This window comes from Apostichopus japonicus, chromosome 16 (genome assembly GCF_037975245.1).
Source record: "Apostichopus japonicus isolate 1M-3 chromosome 16, ASM3797524v1, whole genome shotgun sequence".
In the NCBI taxonomy this organism is placed as follows: Eukaryota; Metazoa; Echinodermata; class Holothuroidea; order Aspidochirotida; family Stichopodidae; genus Apostichopus; species Apostichopus japonicus.
The window spans coordinates 45,170,785-45,190,272 of record NC_092576.1 but is presented as its reverse complement, the minus strand read 5'-3'; the positions used below and the strand labels follow the sequence as shown (position 1 = coordinate 45,190,272).

At 40.4% G+C, this 19,488-nt stretch overlaps 1 protein-coding gene across 8 annotated transcripts in view; it reads left to right on the top strand.

Moving 5' to 3' along the window:
- Positions 1 to 4,142: 4,142 nt before the first annotated feature.
- Positions 4,143 to 19,488, top strand: part of LOC139982204 (uncharacterized) — a 118,212-nt gene continuing 102,866 nt past the window's right edge. For 4 of the 8 annotated variants that reach the window (XM_071994805.1, XM_071994804.1, XM_071994806.1 and 1 more), the window contains exons 1-3: positions 4,143 to 4,592; positions 12,516 to 12,618; positions 12,870 to 12,952. The gene's annotated coding sequence lies outside the window, so the exon portion shown is untranslated. Of the gene's footprint in view, positions 4,593 to 9,863; positions 10,461 to 12,515; positions 12,619 to 12,869; positions 12,953 to 19,488 lie in introns of those variants that run through there. The other 4 variants (XM_071994800.1, XM_071994803.1, XM_071994799.1 and 1 more) reach the window with 4 other exon arrangements.

Below are 19,488 nucleotides of genomic sequence, written 5' to 3'. Positions count from 1 at the left end.
TAACTGTATCGAGCTTAATCAGTACCTGCACTTGAACTCTATAATGTTGCTCTGTTTGTATAATTTGGTTTTCAAAATGTTTTGATTTTCAAGAGAGTGGTAGCAAACATAATACGTGGGTCAACGATAAGGTTTAACGCTATCCGTTGAACGTTTTAAAACAGCAAACTGTACATATATGTGTAATCAGCATACTGTACATATGTGGGTGGGACAACGGTAAGGTGTAACACAATCCGTTGAACGTTTGAAAACAGCAGACTGTACATATATGTGTAATCAGTAACAAGTGAACCGTAATCTAAAACGTTCACGTTTTACTATGATTGGCTACTAACCCGTATCATGCTTAACAATAATCGGAATTCATAGACATACTCAGTAATGAGAAAATGAAAGAAAGCAAGACAATGGAGAAGGACTCGCTCGAAATCGTTTTGCTAAAGAACGTGTGTTTACACTTATAGTGAGTATTTTATTACGCTGAATCGTTATTACACGTTCAAGTACAACGGTATTGTTAAGATTGTTTGAGAAAATCAGAATAGTATGCAGTTATGGAAACGACTAACACACAGCACTGCATGATGTGAAGCATATATTAACGTATTTTCTGTGTGTCCAACAATTTCTTCTCCTAACTAATCTCCTAGATGAATAATTCAGATTTATTACAACACCATGTAAAACTTCTAATTATTTCATACTTTGACTCAAAATATTATACTTTTACCATTTCGTTATGGCTACATCCATCGAACTTCCTGCCAACGTCTTCAACTATTGTATTATCAAAGAAGACGCTGTAAGCATGAAAATATACAAATTAAAACAATATCATTAATGATGGGCTAAATGAATAATCACTCGGTACCGCTATACTAATCTGTAGATACCTACCATGACCTTTCAGGTCAGACAGCGAAGCCATCTATACGAAATGTGTGTATTTATTTTTGTTTAGGTTTGCTGGTCTCCTTATTTGTCCTCGAATAGTCATTCGTTCTGTATAGAAAATTGCTATGGTTCTGCCGAGATTGTATACTTTCAACATCAGCCTCGCTCTCTGCACAATTGTCTTCTTAGTTTACGTGACACTTACACAATTTTACAATGTATAAGTAGCCGTTTCACACTTCCTGTACATTTTAAGTACATGCAAACTTAAATTACTAGAGTATAGCTAACCGCGTCACTGAATTGTACGTAGGTTACAGCTAGGAATAGGGCTTCACTGTGCACTTCGGGGGAATGTTGTGATTTCAGTCCTCATTTAGTTGAAAAGAAATGATATCTACCGTATATTATGTTAATACTTAATGTTGAACGTTGACTGTTGAATGTTGAAGACGATAAGTAAGGTTGTTTGTGTTTCCTTAACGCATATATCCCCAAAATTGAAAGTGTACCTCTATTGAAGATGAAATTAAAATATTACAACAGATACAAATAACTAACTTTGAGACTTTGCCTTCGATAAGTTTCCTAGCTTAGTGTGTGATTTGTCACTACCAGTAATAGTGAATATCGTTTTCTTTGATGTAATCGTATCGGTGTACATATATAATGGAAGCACATAACGTGGAAGGTGTGTAGTATATGTTTATCTTTCGATTTGTAATGTATACGTGTGTGTTAAAAATTCCTGTTTATAACACGCGATGTATAATCTACCAAAACGCCAAGGTTGAATGGATAATTATAACAGAATTTCTAGGCATATTTCTCAGTTACCATGAGCGATGAATACCAGTGCTGGTTTTTATCTTACCGATGTAGAAATAACACCTACATAGAATTAGTGTACGCGACCGTCACACATCATTGAGTAAGACAGACCGCACGTACTATGAAGGAATTGATCATGGTTAGCAGGATTGAAGTTCTCAAAAGTAACACGCTAAAGGTACGGACTAAAAGAGGAAGTTCAAATGACTATGACGGGTTGAGGTGAAGGTTGGATTTAATCAGTATTAGTCTTTAAGGACAATTTGAAACCTATAATTTCCCCGTTGGCTGATATTCAAGCTATGTATACATATAACAGAACTATGCATTGGATTGCTAAAACAGATGTACATTAGTTAAGACTTTTGTCAACAGATAATACCGATAACAAATGTATACCTGGCAAGTAAGATATGCCATCCTAACATATTCCTACACTTTACTGTATGACATTACTGCTTAACCGATGTATATACATATGACTGTAGATTTTAGAATTCCACTTAGTATAGGAGCCCTTAACACAAAAAAAGAAATTGAATAAACTTATGCAGAAATCGTGAGTTCATCCATCCGCTATACTATGCACCATCGTGTATAAAGGCACTCCTGGTTGAGTTAAGTTACACGTAAAGTGGGTTTTAAACTCAATAACGCAGGTATATTGTCCCATTCTCTGTAGTAAGCAGGTGTGTTTAAAGTAATGCAGTGCGGTTTAAATTAACTCAACGCAGTTAAAATGCACACAGTAGAGGAACGTACATTGTTAAGGTAGTATTTATGTACATCAACTAAGGGTACATGATGCATGGGTATGAGATGAAATATAAACTGAAATTGAATAGCATTGGCGGTGAAGGACTAAATGATCTTCAATTTCTTCACCCATTCCACCCTTTCAACATGTTTTAAACAATGTTTTCATCTTGCAAATACAAGTAATGGACATGAGGGGAAAGCAACAGCAAGGTAGATCAGATCACCGTCTTACATCTATGAAAGTCTTCAAAAAAGGAATCATTAAGTGTACTATCAGCCCCCCCCCCCCCACGCCCCTACACACATCCTACACCCTTCTTTAACATGTTACAGCTGTTTCTTCTGTAAGCTTTTTTTCAGCTGCATGTAATAATATATGGAAGGTAACAAGAACAAGAACAACAAATACATCAGCAGTTACAGTGCTGTGTCTATGACAGTCTTCATCGAGTGATGATTTAACTTCACTTCTAAGCTCCCATCCCATTATCCACACAATCCCCTTCAAAATGTAAGAGCTGTTCAAACTATGTTTAAAACTAACTCAATTTGTCAACTCAAGTAATGGACATGAACGGATAGTAACATCAGCAGTGGCAGTGTTATATGTATGTGATAGTCTTCATTAAATAATATCCAACTATGCTTTCACTTCCATCCTCCCCCTTACACTTGCTTATTGTATCTAATGCTCATCTTGTCACTTAATGTAAATTTCCTGAAAGAAAAATAACAACGACAAAGGTGAACAGTGATGGAGCTGCACTTAAGGAAGTCTTCAAAGAATGATTGCTCAAGTTTAAATTCCTCCACTGCCGTCCCCTGCCCTCATTACGATGGTACAATCAATGGAGTTGCATCACATCAGCACTCTGATGCTTAAGTACTCGTACTTGTACTCGATTCACTGTTGTTTGATACCATTGTATTTGATCAAATATTTAACAACCAGAACAATTTACTCCTAAAAAGCATATAGACTACTTTCACATCAATAATCAGAGTACAATCATTCATTTATTGACTTGGACTGGCACATGAGTTTCTTCAATCACGATAACATGCAGCATATTAACCTTTAATCCCAAATTGACTTTATAAATTATACTGGTGTAAACAGTCAAATATCAGCTGTTTGACTGAAGTCTCTTAGATCATGATAACAAGGACTACGTACAGCTGCTGGTTGAATATTAATAAGGAACGACTGCTAAATTAAGTTTGTTCTGTAAAATTCTGCTGCGAACCTCGAAAAAGTCTTCATATCTTTATCACTAAACAAACCGAAAATGCTTAGACTATATGAAATATAGCCTGGGATTGGTGAAGAAGCACAACCTCAAACAACAGCTATCAGAGAAACTGATTAAAGTTTTCTTCTGATTGAATGATGTATTTAATTTTTCAAGTGTTCAATCAATTTACCTGTAAAGATAACTAATATTACAAACATATCGCTCTAGTCCATTTAAATCTTTAAGATATCACTTAAAGCGTTACTTCAAGCAGGTTAATTCGAAAAGGCGTTACGTCATCGGTCTATACATAACGTAACTGACGTGCCGTGCAATTGTATATGTAATATGACCTCTGCTTCGGTTGGATAGGTATAAATACATTTGAATAGATCACTACGTTTAATAAAGATATGACTCATACTTGGAAAGAAGGACAAATAAAAGTAAACTGTATATAAGTGTGAATAAAGTCAGAACGTATGGCACATCAGTTGTAATACAGGTTTTAACACGGCTATCACGGTAATACATGAAGTAACGGATGGGATTCTCGAAATATCTTTGTTTATTGGAGTTATGTCTGCTTAATTTGTATATATATTTACTGACGTTGTAATTGAATTTCGATAGTCACAGTAACCTTAGATTTATAAAGGCTTGATCTATTACTATGACACTGTATGTGCATCAACACTTCATCAATCAAACAGCTAAACACCACCTCCTATTCCAGGACCATTCGATATCGGAACCAATAATCAAGAATAGAGTATAACAATTCAGGATTTCAATATCATTGAAACTACAGGTCATTGAGTCAATGATATTTACACCAGAACAAAGGATATCCTATCAAACCCTCATTAGGTAAGTAAATAAGGTTAATTGATCATATTAATAAATGAAGGAAATAAGGAAGGTGGGTATAGTTAAGGCCCGGGTGACACAGAGGGAATCCACCACTCACCCCTACCCTACCCCGTCTACACACGCACACGTTAGACCTCATTTAGTGTCAATGTGTATACAAGTTGTTACATTTTTGCTTGAGTTTGTGTGTTTGTGAGTTCCCTATGCTTTAATTATATGATTTTGAACTCACCTATGTGGTGGTATGCTGTATTCTTTGTGTATGTTAACTACATACACTAATTTCATCATTTGTTGCTCTACACATATCCTATTAACATCTTTAAGGAATTAAGCAGAATGTTTGAGTGGGAGTTTCTATTTTAGATTGCAACAAATAATTAAATCATTTTCATAAAATATTTAATGAAAAGCTTCACAACCAGAGGGGTAACCCCTCCCAGCGGTTACTTGCCTGTAAATACATTACAGATGCAGCAAAAGAGTAGTTTGCAAGCTACTAACCCTGGCTGAAGTTGATACCACAAAAGATCGTTTATAGAAACTTAGGGAAAATAATGTATCACAGGTCTCCTCCCTACCCCCTCTCCTTCTCCGCACACTGTATATAGGTCACGTGTATTTCGTTTGGTGAGACACCTATCAACAACTACACAAACCTGTACTTGAAAAATTACATTGAAAGTATATAAAGTTAATGTCTTGTAATAATCAATGAAGGAATTAACGAAGGTGGGAATAGAAAAGACCTGATCACATAAAGAAAATGGAGCTCCTCATCCTCCTCGGTCGAAAAAAAACCCCGCTAAACTCCTCTAAATATATGTTTGTGTGCCCCTTTCTTCCATTTTGGGAGAGTATTTCTGTGTAGAATTTCCTCTTTTTCTTTAATTATCCGTATCAGTTGAGTTTTAACTTACCAGTGTGATGTAATGTTGTTAATGTCATTAAGCTATTGATATAGCTCGTTCACATTCCCGGAATATTGAGAGGTATAATTTGGGAGACTTTGTCTAGGAACTTAAGGAACTTGTCCTCAAATGACCCACGAAGTCAAATAAACCAATTAAGTTGGTACACTAAATATTGAAGATCATCATCTGGACCATAAGACCCATATTTTGTTCACATATAACTTGACTTCAAAGAAAATATCTCCTGAAACCGAAACGCTTCATAAACTCAAAATGGAGCAGTTCAGATATTAAGTATGATATCCTCCCAGTTCCATTTCGTCGGGAATGTTATGAGACTTCCAGGGTGAAATCTTGTCTTCTGCTAACTTAAAACAACTTCTGACATCCAGTATAACAAAAATCGAGTTCTTATTGTCTGTTCAGGTAATTCTTGTTGTATCCGTGCAAGTGATCCATTTAGAGAAAGCGAATTTTAAAGTTGGGTGTCACAGACATGCATAATTATTATTAATGCATATAAGGTGCATCAGCCAATATAAAACCTTAGCATATTGATCACGGAGTTTAATCAAGGGGTTTGTGTAAGAGTGCATACCCAGCGAAGTCATCGGAAAAGTGAGAAAATAACAATAAATGAATTAATCCAGCGATTCACCCAATAACTTGCGGATTGTTGAAAAAAATCGCCTATAAAGACAATTTTACCAATACTATTTAACTATAGAATGAACAGATTCCAAATCACAAATGATTAATCAAACTTAAAACGCTATATACATGTACATAATGTGTTGTATAATGTAAGTAGTTAAGGCAACCGGTTGTTGATATGTTAAAAAAGTCTGCACTGTTAAAAGTTTCTGCCCTAGAAGTACCCTGTCTAATTAAGTGAATGTGGTATCCGACGCTGCTCCTCCACTTAAGCCGTTACATTAGTCTACATACATTGACGATATATTATTTTGTCTGGCTACATAGTGAAGAATCTCTCATTATTTGAACATGTTAGTTCATTTCATGAGAGAATTACATTTTCTGTAGAAGTTTCTAAACACCAAATATATCATTTTAGATACTCTGGTAAGTTGGATAAAACTTTCTTGACCACTTCGGTCTATTGTAAGCCTACTGGTATTCATGTGCATTTAAACTTAGTTGCAATAAAATTATGTGCCTATATACACACTTGCATACCGCTACAAGTTTTCATACAAAGTCATGCTTAGTAACTAAGATAGCGCCATTTTATATTCTCTTTAAGTCCTGCCTACTCATAAATATTCATCAGACATTTACCGAAAACAAATGAGATGATTAAATACTCATGACCAACACATGTACTAAGTATATCTTCCAACTCACTTGTATTGAATGGCTTTATCTCGCAGATTTACATCTGGTGCAACTAATCATTCAAATTTAGTGATGTGATGGCATTCACAATACCTGCATATACTCCATACCAAATATGAAGCAGATCATGCGTACAGTTGCAAGATAATAATCTTTAAGAAGTTATGTTAAGCCCGCCCACTAATTAATATTTCAGAGATCTGCAACTGGCCATATCTAATACCCATTACCAACATATATACCAAGTATGATATTAATTTAACATGAAATAGTGTTTTCATGCTCATGCATCAACTTAACTTGCCATGATCACTCTGCCAGGCAATTTAAGGTACATACATGTTGTGACATGATAGGGTATTGCACAAGCAGTATTGTTCTTTTTCATGACTAAACTCCAATATTTTGTATCACAGCAACAGAAAATACGTCTCTCGCATCCCCCCCCCCCTCAACTAGCCCCCTTCAGCGTGGAGGGTTACTACTGTAAATCTGTATTTTCTTGCAAGTTGTTGATACAAGTTTAAAGTAACTTGTTATGTTTTTTGGTCGCCGTTCTTCCACCCTCTTGACCTGTCCATCGATTTTTTACATATATTCATCACAACAAAGCAAACTAACATATTAACATTTTCCCTGCCACGAGCATTTGTCGGTGAGTAATTCTTGTACAGATAATGAGTAGAGTGTCTTTCGACAAATTCCTCATATAAAATAATTGCATACTGTTCCCCAAATGCACTAGTTTGAATTCAACCAATCAGTGAATAGCTAACACTTTTATTTATGAGCCGTTGCTTAAAATATATTCATTCACAGCAATTGGAAAAGTTGCGTTGTCATCACAGCCATACAAAATGTACACAAATAAAGCGTAGTGTCGGAGAACATAATAGTATACTTGGTTGCTTACGACGCCGGCAAAGTGAAAAATTTTACCTCATTATTCAATGACGTTCATTTAATTCAAATATTCATGTTATGGGCGGGGTTTATTGTAATCATAACGGAACATATATGAGAGAAAACCAAAGTTCAAAGTTGTAAAATATTCGGCTTTTATACCACCATTTGAGTTATATTTGAATAGATAGGCAAGTTTTCTATGTTGTTATGTCATTGTAGGGTCAATGAGGTAGAAAGGACTCACACAGCTGCTTTAAGATTTATATATTTAGACCTCGATTACTCTCCTGATACGAAACACAAAATGATCAGTTTTTAGCGTTTGGGTTGACTCTGTAACGAATCTATAAAGCCTTCATCTTTTAAGCCTCGAAGCCTTCACCTTTTAAGCCTCTCCTCAACTGATTGCTTGCTTAATTTTCTAATTCCGTAAATGTACACGTGAGAACGACGAAGGCGACCGTGGTGGAGATCCATAGGCCATGTAGACTACAGTACTATCAGGTAGTTCTTGTTCTCTCGCAGCGTTGTTCTTTCGTTGTTCTTCTACCCCTCTTACGCCCATTGGTGTAACGCTGGGATGATTTCTGGTTTGAGACTTAGTATCGATTTCAGACTGACGTTTGTTTCTACCCACATCATGAATTTACGTTCCTGATACAACAATAATCTCCGTAAAATTCGATTAATGACCAGAGTGATAGTACATCAGTGGCAACAGTCCTCCCTGAAAGTGTACACTATAAATTGTAAGCAATGGTGATTAGTGTGGATTAAGGTAGTTGTAGGAAACGTGTCCAGTATTTAGAAGACCTAGCTATGTAGTTATGGATCTATAGCTCGCAGAAACCACACCTACAATAACTGTATTCACATTAAAGAACCACTACTTCCAGCATTATTGCAGTGCACAGTGTCTGGAGTAGCGTAGACAAGGTATTTTCAAAAACTCAATAGTAGTGGGGTCGGTTCCGTTTATGCAGAAAATATATAAACTTGAACAATTGAAACCACTCATGCGAATTTGTTGCCATAAAGAGACAATAAGTTAAGTAAAGAAGTGTAGACACAATGACGTCAAACGGAATAATTGTATCATTGTAACCGTTACGGTGTTTAAGCAAATTTAGAATTGTTTTTGCAGTAGGCCTAATGATATATGATGTTCAAGGCATATTCCGCGAAATTTTGTATTTATTTATTTTTAATGGGAGGGGACTAGGGTACAAGTCTTATGCCTAGCAATACCCACCATCCTTAACTCGTTCATTGATGTGTATGAAACCGGTTTACAATAAAATAATTAACCGGTTAACCGTCAAAATGGATTCGGTTCTAATTTTTTATTGTACCTCGTGGTTGCATACATAAGAAAGATTGAAAACAGGTAAGAGGCTAAGAAAATAAAAGTTATAATAGTAGCGAAACAAGAAAGGAAAAAATGATATTACGAAGTTTTATATCTGTTTCTATTTTTATGAAACCGTATTTTATTCACACGTCTTCTGTGTTTATATATTTTAGAACTATTTAAAATTAAATAGAATCTTACAATATTGATAGCAAATTGACCGTTAATTTGTGAAAAATCTAAAAGACTGTGAAAGTCTCACTAAACTTTAAATTTATTGTGAGTAATATTCGTTTTCTTTATGAGATCGTGGAGCAAACTGACATTTGTTTTCAGAAAAACATTACAGATTGTCACCATTAACACAATGCAACAACTTGTTATTGTATCATAAGCCACCGTATGTTAATATTTGTATCTTAGTCTGTACAACAAAATGTATTGACTTTGAAAATACGGCAAATCTAATTCCTGGGTAATGTTGTTTCTATGAAAGGCCAATATGCATATATAGATATTAGATGTGGACAGAAAAAAAACTGCCACCCATAATTTGTTAATGTCGATTCAACATTCTTGTCGCAATAGTAAAAATCATAATTATGACATTATTAGATTTTCTTCTCACCGTTATAGTAGGTTCAATTTAGAGAAAATAACCATTTAAACAGTTCCCATATTCAAAGTGCGTGTCATAACCAACAAGCGTTACTTATAACAAGTCAATACAAAAAGGCGTTAAAAAGGCTTTACGTCAACATTGTAGAAATTTAGCTACTGACGTATCCATGCTATTGTAGTATTATGACCTCAGCCGCGGTTGGATAATTTTGAATTGATTTGTTATGTTACTACGATTGCTGAAGATATGACTCATAATTGAAATAAAAGTTACTCATATTAGCGAACTGAATATACGTGTGAACCAAATACTCAAATCAGAAAGTATGGCACATCGGTTGTACGACAGGTTTTAACACGACTTTTACGGTAAAGCATGAATTAGTGGATGTGTTCCTCGAAACATATTTGTTTATCGGGGTAATGTATGCTTAATTGGATATATTAACTGACATTGAAATGTAATATCGATACTGTCACAGTTACCTTACATTTAGAAATTCTTGATATATCGTTATGACATAGTACGGTCATCACAACTTCCTCAATCAAACAATTGAACACCACCTCTAACTTCCAGGACGATTCGATACCAGAAACAATAATCAAGGATTGAATAGGTCTATAAAAATGAAGGATTTCCATATTATTGAAACTAAAGGCTATTGTATCAATTGTATTTACCAAAACAAAGGATATCCAATTAAACCCCGTTAGGTAAGTAAAAAACGGTTAATATACTGTACTAGTAAATTAAGGAAAAATGGTGGGTGGGTATAGTGCAGGGCCACATACGCTAGACTTCATTTAGTGTGAATTTGTATCTAAGTTGTTCCATTTGGTATGCGTGTGCGGATGCGTGTGACTTCCTTTTGCCTTTGATTTTGAACTCTCCTATGTGGTGTGTTTTGTTCTTTGTTTAATATTTAATATAGTTTACTAATCAATGAAGGAATTAACAAAGGTTAGGTTAGTTAACGTCACCATACAGTAAATGGGTCACGTGTCACACGTCGGATGAGACAGATATCTACAACTTGAAAGCCTATACTTACATAGGTACCTCTAAAGTGTATTACGTCAATACATTGTTCTAATCAATGAAGGCATTAAGAAATTTGGGAGATAGTTTGAACTTACCTAGGTGCTTGCTTTCTTGTTTGTTCCTTACCACTTCCCCAATGATATTGTTGAGTGACTTATTATGGGACATAACATCCCCTGACAAGACTTTTGGTGGTGGAGTCTGTCTTTTGTGTTCACCCTGCTCATTAACCTGTCTGTTTTCTGTGCGTACATGTGTCCCTTTGCAGGGCGTAGGAACGGGGGGGGGCTTTGGGGGCGCCATCCCCCCAGTGAAAAATATGGTGGGGCGGAAGTATCATTTCGCCCCCCCCCCCCGGTCCGCAAGTCAGAAAACCCCTTTTTCATTTCCAAATGAGAAAAAAATCTCATTTGGAACACCAAATTGCATCTAAGGCCAGGTGAAAATGCAAAATTATTTACAAAATGGAGTGGGTGTTGAAATGTGCTATATTGCACCAAATTGCATCTGAGGCCACCTGGAAATGCAAACAAAAATCCAAAGGAGAGGGGGACACCCCCTCCCCTTATATTCCCCTCCACCAGGTCGGCCATCAGTCTTCAGCCCCCCCCCCCCACTCAAAAGTACCTTCCTGCGCCACTGGTCCCTTCTGTTACTGTTATTGTCATTCCAAATGTGAAGAAGATCCTGATAGGATCGAAACGTCAGGCCCACTTACTTTTACACATGTTTCGTTATCGAAATCTTGCTTCGTGTAGCATGTTCTTGTAGTAAAACGGATGTCAGGTGTTGCTTGAGTTTTCTCGAATGCATATTTTATTGATATTGAGATTATTAAAAATGACTGGAAAAATGAGAGATAAGATATGAAAATATTCAGACATTCACTGCATGTGTAGTCTAAAGCTTTTATGAGAACCTATACCTAACTGTACGTGTTTAAGTTATATTTCGATGTAGCCGACCTCTTAAAAACTGCACTTTAAATTAATGTTTAGAGTCGAGAATTGATTCGCATGAGTAGAAATTCATTACCTTACTCATTGTGCATGGTATACCTAAGTACCTGCGACAAAAATATAAATTGAATAGCAAATTGCTACGATATGCATGTAAAATATAGTTTCACTTTCTGAGAACGGTACCAAATACATCACGTAAATGAGATCATGCGTACACGCTGTAAATACTGTGATACGACCATAACATATGCTGGTGAACATATAGCCATTAAGGCCATTCACTATATTGATATAGCGTGGAACATTAAAATGCGGTTCAGGCCACGAATATATTATATTCAAGAGACAATACTAGTTTAACGGAATATTCCAGCGGTCTGTTAGAGTTATAACTTACATACTTATGTAAAATAATAATTGAGAGAAAAACAATTCTTTAAGATTCAACCTCCTATATCCCTCCCCACGCCTATTCTACCCTTAGATTTAACTCTCGCATGTCCATGAGTGTCCCCTGCAAAAAAAAAAAAGGTAAAAAAATTAGAACCTCATCTGACATTTGTTTCCCTGTCTAATCCCCCACCTCTTCTCCCGGTAACCCTCATTACGTTTTCACACCAAAATACAATTTGTCACAAATAAAATCGCTTCGCTATCATTTGATAGTTATTGAAATGGTGCACATCAAGACATGAATCTTGTTATCAATTTCTCAGCACATTCAAACTATATCAATACATAGCATATCTGTCACTTTATTTTCAGATCGAATCGATTTTACCTGATGATATCCAGGAAGTCGTGGTAACATAGCTTAACGTGTACTTGGGTGTGTTCTACTGACAAGTCACAGCTTTTCTACTGCAAGGTATGGTATGGAATGCTTAAATTACTAGAAACTAGTTCAATGCCTTTTATATTGGTTTCGTACATACAAAGGCCAGGGTGACAAACTTTAACGGCTGAACGAACACAATCCCAACACAAAAGTAACTTTTAATACTATTGATAAATTACATATTGTTAAATACCATAAGAACTACGTTTGGTTGTACACCAACGTTGTTTGACGCTATTTTCTTTATTGAATTATTTAAAGGGTTTCTGTAATTCTCTAAGTTTACAGATTCCGTCGGGTATGCGAGGAGTGTTTATCACCCCAGTCGGTCTTATTGAAAGTATATGGTAGAAATATCTAACTGGTAAGTGAAACAGTTAATTCTTTAGTAGAAAATGTATTAGTAAATAAACCACACATATGGAAACGTTATTCTTTCTGTATGCTGTTGTGTTATGATGTGTCTTATGATGTGGTTTTTGCCCACATCTACTGGATCGATGAATTACTTTCAATTAGCGGCCTACGTTTTCTATGAATTTATTCAGTCATCTTTCCAGCAACGCAAAACTCGTTGGCTTTTCACGAAAATCTATGTCAGATAGAAAATCATGAAAAGAAAAGCAAATGCCGTATCCCTATAGAAAATATTCCCAAAACACCAAATTCTTACGATTTTCATTATCCAACTTCGTCAAAGCAAAGTGTTTGTTATGGAACTAAAAGTACATAAAATCCCATAAAATCTTGTGTTGAGACACAAGGGCAAACAGTGGTCAACATCTGGTACTAAATAAATAATATCTTAAATTAATTCCCATTTTGCTTGAACCGTGTGCTTGAGAGGTACCAGGCAGCCATAGTACCATATTGTATTTTTGTTTATGCAAATTTCAGTAGTTACCACAACGCGATTTACACAACGAAGTTATATGTCGCAATTATATATAGATGGCATCATTACGTTCCTTAGACTCTACTTGAAACGTATTCATCTGCTTGTTTGTAAAACTCCAGCAGCATATTCCAAGTATTGTTTGTTGGTCTGATGTGACTTTAAAGGACGCGGAAAAAGTTCAATTGTATTATCAAAAAGCTTATGAAACAAACAATCCAGCACTGTGTTATTGGAGGTTTTTTTTTTAAATATTATTACCGAAGACCGTAATACGGTACTTGACATTAAATTGAGGTTTCCGGTATCACGGAACACTACGGAAGTCTCCTGCAGAGCACATTTTATATTTTATAAATGGCACGGAGCCAATTCCAATTCCAAAATACTGTGAAAACAACAAGTCTATCTTCTTGAATAAAATATATTGCTCCCCTTTTACCTATCTACCTAACTACACATCGGAACGCTTTATCACTGCGCTCTTGCTCCATGGGCATCGCCCAATTACACCTCATTCCGCATCTATTACTTAGAAAGACAGCTATACTTTTTCTTAGCGACTTTTGTGTAACAAATTTCACCCACTTTTCAACGTTTTGGAACTTCATCTTGAATTTGCGGTCGTAGGAACACTTTTCCTCTCGTTTCAAAGGAGCACTCTACAAGTATCCTTTTGTTTTAGTCATATTTTGTCACGTGCTATACTCTCATTCTAGTCCGTTTTGTCCGTATATCCGCTGTACGTACCGGTACCGTTTGCGCGACACCTACATAGCAAGCGTGGTCAACCCCACCGTTAGCCGCTGAAGGCGTTGTTACGTAAGCCCATAAACTTGCTGGTGGTCCACCCGAGTAAAAAGTCACATTGTCGAGCCCGCTTGTTTATTGCATAGATAGTTGGGAGAGGTTTTCCGCCCAGGGCGGGCGTCCGAAACCTGTCAGTGTGGTAGGCTACTCGGCTAGGCTCGGTACCGCGGGTGTGCCCTAACCCAGATTCTTGTTAGGCTTCGCGGCTAGGCCCCCTTTTCGCGGATATTTACCTTAGGCCAACCGATAGCAGACAGGCCAGTTCTCTCCTCTTTGGCCGTCATCCGGCCTTGGAAGGCCTCTGTAGACTATAGGCGGGGGCTGTCCTCCCCAAGTGGCCGGCGACCCGCTAGTGGGTTATCACCCTTTAGGCCTTGCCCCTTCATCAGCCCGGGAACGAACCTGTCGTTAGTTCCCCACTGAGTTCCATCCGGAGGCTCAGTTCCTAGTCCGGGTTCCCGACTAGGCTCATCGGCACCTGTTCGGCCTGGGTGAGAGGCTGCACCATGCGTACCCCCTCCTTCTTGCTGTCGTGTTCTCTTCGATTCACCTTCATCCTTAATATAGCGTCTAAGGAAAGCAGAACATAAATGAAATGTGCGACGTGCTCGCTCTTCAGACCAGGAAGGACCTGGTACGGTCACGAATTCTGCCCGATGTGCAGACCTTGCTCCCGACGGGAACCTTGCTCCCTATGTGTAACCTTCTCTCCAGATAACTGGCAGGAAGTGGAGAACTGGAAGGCGGCCCGTCGAGAAAAGCGTCAGTTGCGCCTAGTACGACTCTCACCGGTTCCTGCTCCGACCTACGTGTCGGGTGCGTTAGAAATGGATTTACCGGACCCAGTCGCTACAAGCTCTGAGAATTTCCTCTCGCTAGTATCTACGGCGACAGAGAATAAGGCGAGTGCCAATACTGAGGCAAAGAGCAAAAATACCAACATAGGGAATGGAAAGGCAATAAAACGTAAGCGGAACACCGGTCCGGGTGAAGGAGCGACGCAGTCGCGTCCACAGACAACCGAACCGCAGATAACCGGTCCGCAAACAGAATCGAGCCGTCCGGCTTCGCACCGAGGCCCTCCTGACATACAATTGGCTAGGGACCGAGATATGCACAAGTCAACTCTACCTGTCCAACCACGTACCAGGAGCAGATCCCCGCGTTCGATGGATAATTCACCTGTCTCAGTCGACTCCTCACTCATATCATGGCTACCGACGGGGCGGCGGCGACGGACCGTACAGGAATAGAGATTCCCCCAGAGACCAGAACGTCCAGCAACCTCAGGCAGACCAAGAGTGGCTACTGTGATATTTCAACCGTTAGTCGAGCAATTGGCTACCGCCCAGAAATCACCTCTGACCGTTCCTACGGAAGCAGCAGGTCCAAACCAGGTCCGATCACAATTAACACCGGAGCGGGAACGATGCCGCCTACCACTGGCCCCTAAAACTCACCCGTCCAAAAACCCAGTTGGAAGCCATTGAGCTGTTGGTTTCAGAAACGTGGACCCAGGCCGGAGACGGAGCCTCCTTTCTATGTAACTAGGTGGATCCCAAAGAAATTGACCTGCCAACGGACTTTGTAACCAAGTCCATGGAGGTCTTCTCCAAGAGGTTGGGTTTCGAACTTCCACCCGCACTCGCATAAAACCGGGCGGACTGAGCGTCCAGACTCCAAACCGCAAACATAACCTCACAATCAGCAGCCCCGTGCATACCCGTCGACCCAGTCTGTTTTTACAGGGTCAAACATTCCAGGCAAAAAGAAAATGTTCCGCCTTCATGGCCTAACAAGACCGGGCACTGAATGAACACGACTCGACATGGACACAGTTCTTCATGTTGTATGAACTGAACCAGGCCACTTGGGTTGGCATGACATTTTAGTCAACTCCATTCTAGCAGCAGAGCTGCTCATGAGACCCCATCAGTAGCTCCCAGATGACACAGAACAGGTCCCCGACCAAAATACATCTCAAATCATATAGCTATGGTTCCACTAGCGAGACTGAAATAAGATCAATTCGCCAGATGTCCATCAAGCTGGTAGAGTCGAGACGAGACAACATTCTGGCCGCGATGAGATGACCTGAAGGAGAAACAAGAGACAGTCTGATCCACCTCCCGATGACAGGTGAAGACCATGTTCGCAGGCCGGTTTACCGAAGCGGTACAGGGCAATTTTACTATAATGGATACATGTACTAAGTCGACATTCTCAAAACTGAGCCCTCAGAGACCTCAAACTCACAGACCGGCGGCGACGAGACCGTCCGTTGGCCCCAGACCATCGAGAGGTCGCGGCCTCCTACTCATGGCCTCTAACAATGCAGGGAAATAGAACCAGCTAGCAGACAGACGCCATCTTCATAGGTTCAACCAAACCGACGGAGTAGTCCTTAGAACACCAGACGTGCTCACGGCTCTTCAGCATACAGCGAGCATTGACATCTTCGCGTCGAGCGAGAATGCCAAGCTCCCCACATTCTGCTCCAGGCGCGGGTGGTTAAACTAGCGCCGCCTACCGTACGGGACCAACCGTCCCGTCTGACTCTCGCCTCTGCGGGTCAGAAAGTACTTTTCCTCGCTCGTACCGGACGCATTCAAAATTCAGGCCTCAGAGGCCCTCTCATAACTCGAGGACCGCCTTGAGGATTTCAAGGACGAATGGTCTCCCGAACCAAAATCGAAGTAGGATTTGGAGGGGACGGGTACCACCAATCTACCTGACCTCATCGTGAAAGCCGTGGTAATAATGAAACACCGATTGGGATTCGAGTACGCACTGCCAGAAACATCGGTCTCCAAATCGGTGCCCACAAATGAAGAGCCAAATGAAGAGCCAGAGCGCGACTCGACCTTCATTCCCGTAGACCCGTTCTGTTTCAAAAGATTGAAGGTCCTCCAAAAGCAACGGAGGTGGACTGCCTTCCCCGCAAAGCACTTCGGGTACCCGAGGACACCTAGAAACGCCCTTTTTGTTCGCCACAGATACCCAGGGAAGCCAAACTGAAAAGGGCTTGACGAGCGGGAGTTTTAAGAACCCGCATCGCAAGCGCCTGAAAAAAAGTTGAGCACCCCAAGTATGGATTAATTTTTCATCAACCTTACCATGCGACATTACCAACAGTTACCGGAAGACCGGACAAAATTCTGGACCGCGTAGCAGCACAAGTCCTGTGGCTCCTTGGACCGCTAGCTAGACTGGTCTATGGCCAGTTCGCCAGAATCGCGCTTCGGTCAGTAAAATCTCGCCGGTGCAACGTGCTAGCAGCAGTAAGGTGGCCGGCAGGAGAATCGAGAGAGATACTGGTGACCCTAATCGTCTTAGGGGACGACCTATTTAATGGTCAGTTCGGCGACACGGTCCGCCATTAACTGGACCGCCGCGACTCGATGGGCAAATCAGGGATTTTCTTAACTCCTCTCTTACCTGTCTTCTACTACACTAACGCACCTTTCCTAGTATACCTAGACGCCACTGGTATACATTTTAGCACTGCGCCCCTGGCGACCTCTCTTACGGGTCACCGCACACTCACACTTCCTTCCGAATTAACCATTCTCTGTTTTTACTTACGCCAAACTGACGTTTCCTTGCTCGAATTCTGCTGCTTCCGACTGACAAAGGTTTAAACAGAGTTTGCAACAGATTCCTTGAGTTACTGATAAATATCCTTTTGTTTTCGGCAGTTTTTATGCCTCTTTTCGACATTAGGATCTCGGACTTTTGTGTATTACTGTCTCACTTTTGTATCAGTTGTGCGAGACGCTGTACATTAGCTTACGTGTTGTACCGTTAATAACTCCTTTCGTGTATTTTCCACAAATTACTACTTGCTTAGGTCTCACTCTCCCGTGTTCCCATTATTCTAAGGGTTCCCCGGGAAGCTTTTAAAGGGGCTTTTTGGACCATGGGAGCACCTCCTGTGGAGTTTAGTCCATCCCAAACTTTCTACAAATTCTGCTTGCTTTACTGTGCAAGCCTTACTCTTCTCGAGTCTCGTGGCTATTCACGGTTATCAATGTTTTCCTCTCCCGATTTATCCTCGTCCTATAGGTCAGGATGTCTAAGGACGGGGGAGTTACGATCAAGTGTGCGACCTGCTCGCTCTTTAGCCCCAGACGCGCTTAGGACGAGCACGTACTATGACCCTAGGGCAATCTTGCACTCGACGGGACCCGGGGTCCGTCTGTGTCACATTCTTACAGGCTAAATGGAATGAAACGGAGGCCTCGCTGGAAGCTAAAAGACAACGAATACAGCTTCAAATGGACAACCATACCCGCATGTCACCGACTCCGACGCCAGAGCAACCTGCTCCGCAGACCACGGTCCAAATAAGCCCTTCGGAACACGGACAACCAACCCGGAGACAACTTCTAGAGCGGGCAATGGCTATAAGGCTAAGGTCAAGTCGAAGACATAAAACAGAGCCAAATGGAAGGCGCCCAATTTTTTTTCGGCTTCAACGAGTATGGCTGCTCCCACTGCGGGAGCCTCTCTCGTGGCCTCTGCCTCTCAGGAGCGGAATCATGGGTCTGCTCAGGACCAGACACACAGGTCTGCGTCGTCCATCACCGATCGCCGACGAATTTTCGGCAGACTCGGACTGGGGTTTTGGGAGACACACCGACCAGTAATATGCGGGACACAAACGCCGTAATTTTGCAAAGGCACCGCTCCGCGTACAGGACCTCCTTCTTCCGATTGTGCGTGGCTGCTCTCACAGCTCACGTCGGTCTTTTCTCATTCGTCCAAGACCTGACCCCCGCGACAGCACAGCCGGTCTCAAAGCAGTGGGGATCAACAGTGGCCGACATCCCGCCGACGGCACTGGATCACCCCGTCCGTTGGGCACTTTACCTCCACTGGTACCGGGAATCTCTCCTCGATCGTACCGAACCATGATGCCTTGGAGCTTCAGGCCTCAGAGGCCTTTTCAAAACTTGGAGACCGCCTCGAAGAAGGGCCATCGGATTCCCGAAACTGACTCCGAAGAGGATGTGGAGCCGAGGGGTACTACCCTACCACTCGACTTTATTGAAAAGGTCGCGGGCATCTTAGGGGAACGGTTGTGGTTCGAAGACTCCCGTAATTCTGCAAAGGCACCGCTCCGCATACAGGACCTCCTTCTTCCGATTGTGCGTGGCTGCTCCCACAGCTCACGTCGGTCTTTTCGCATTCGT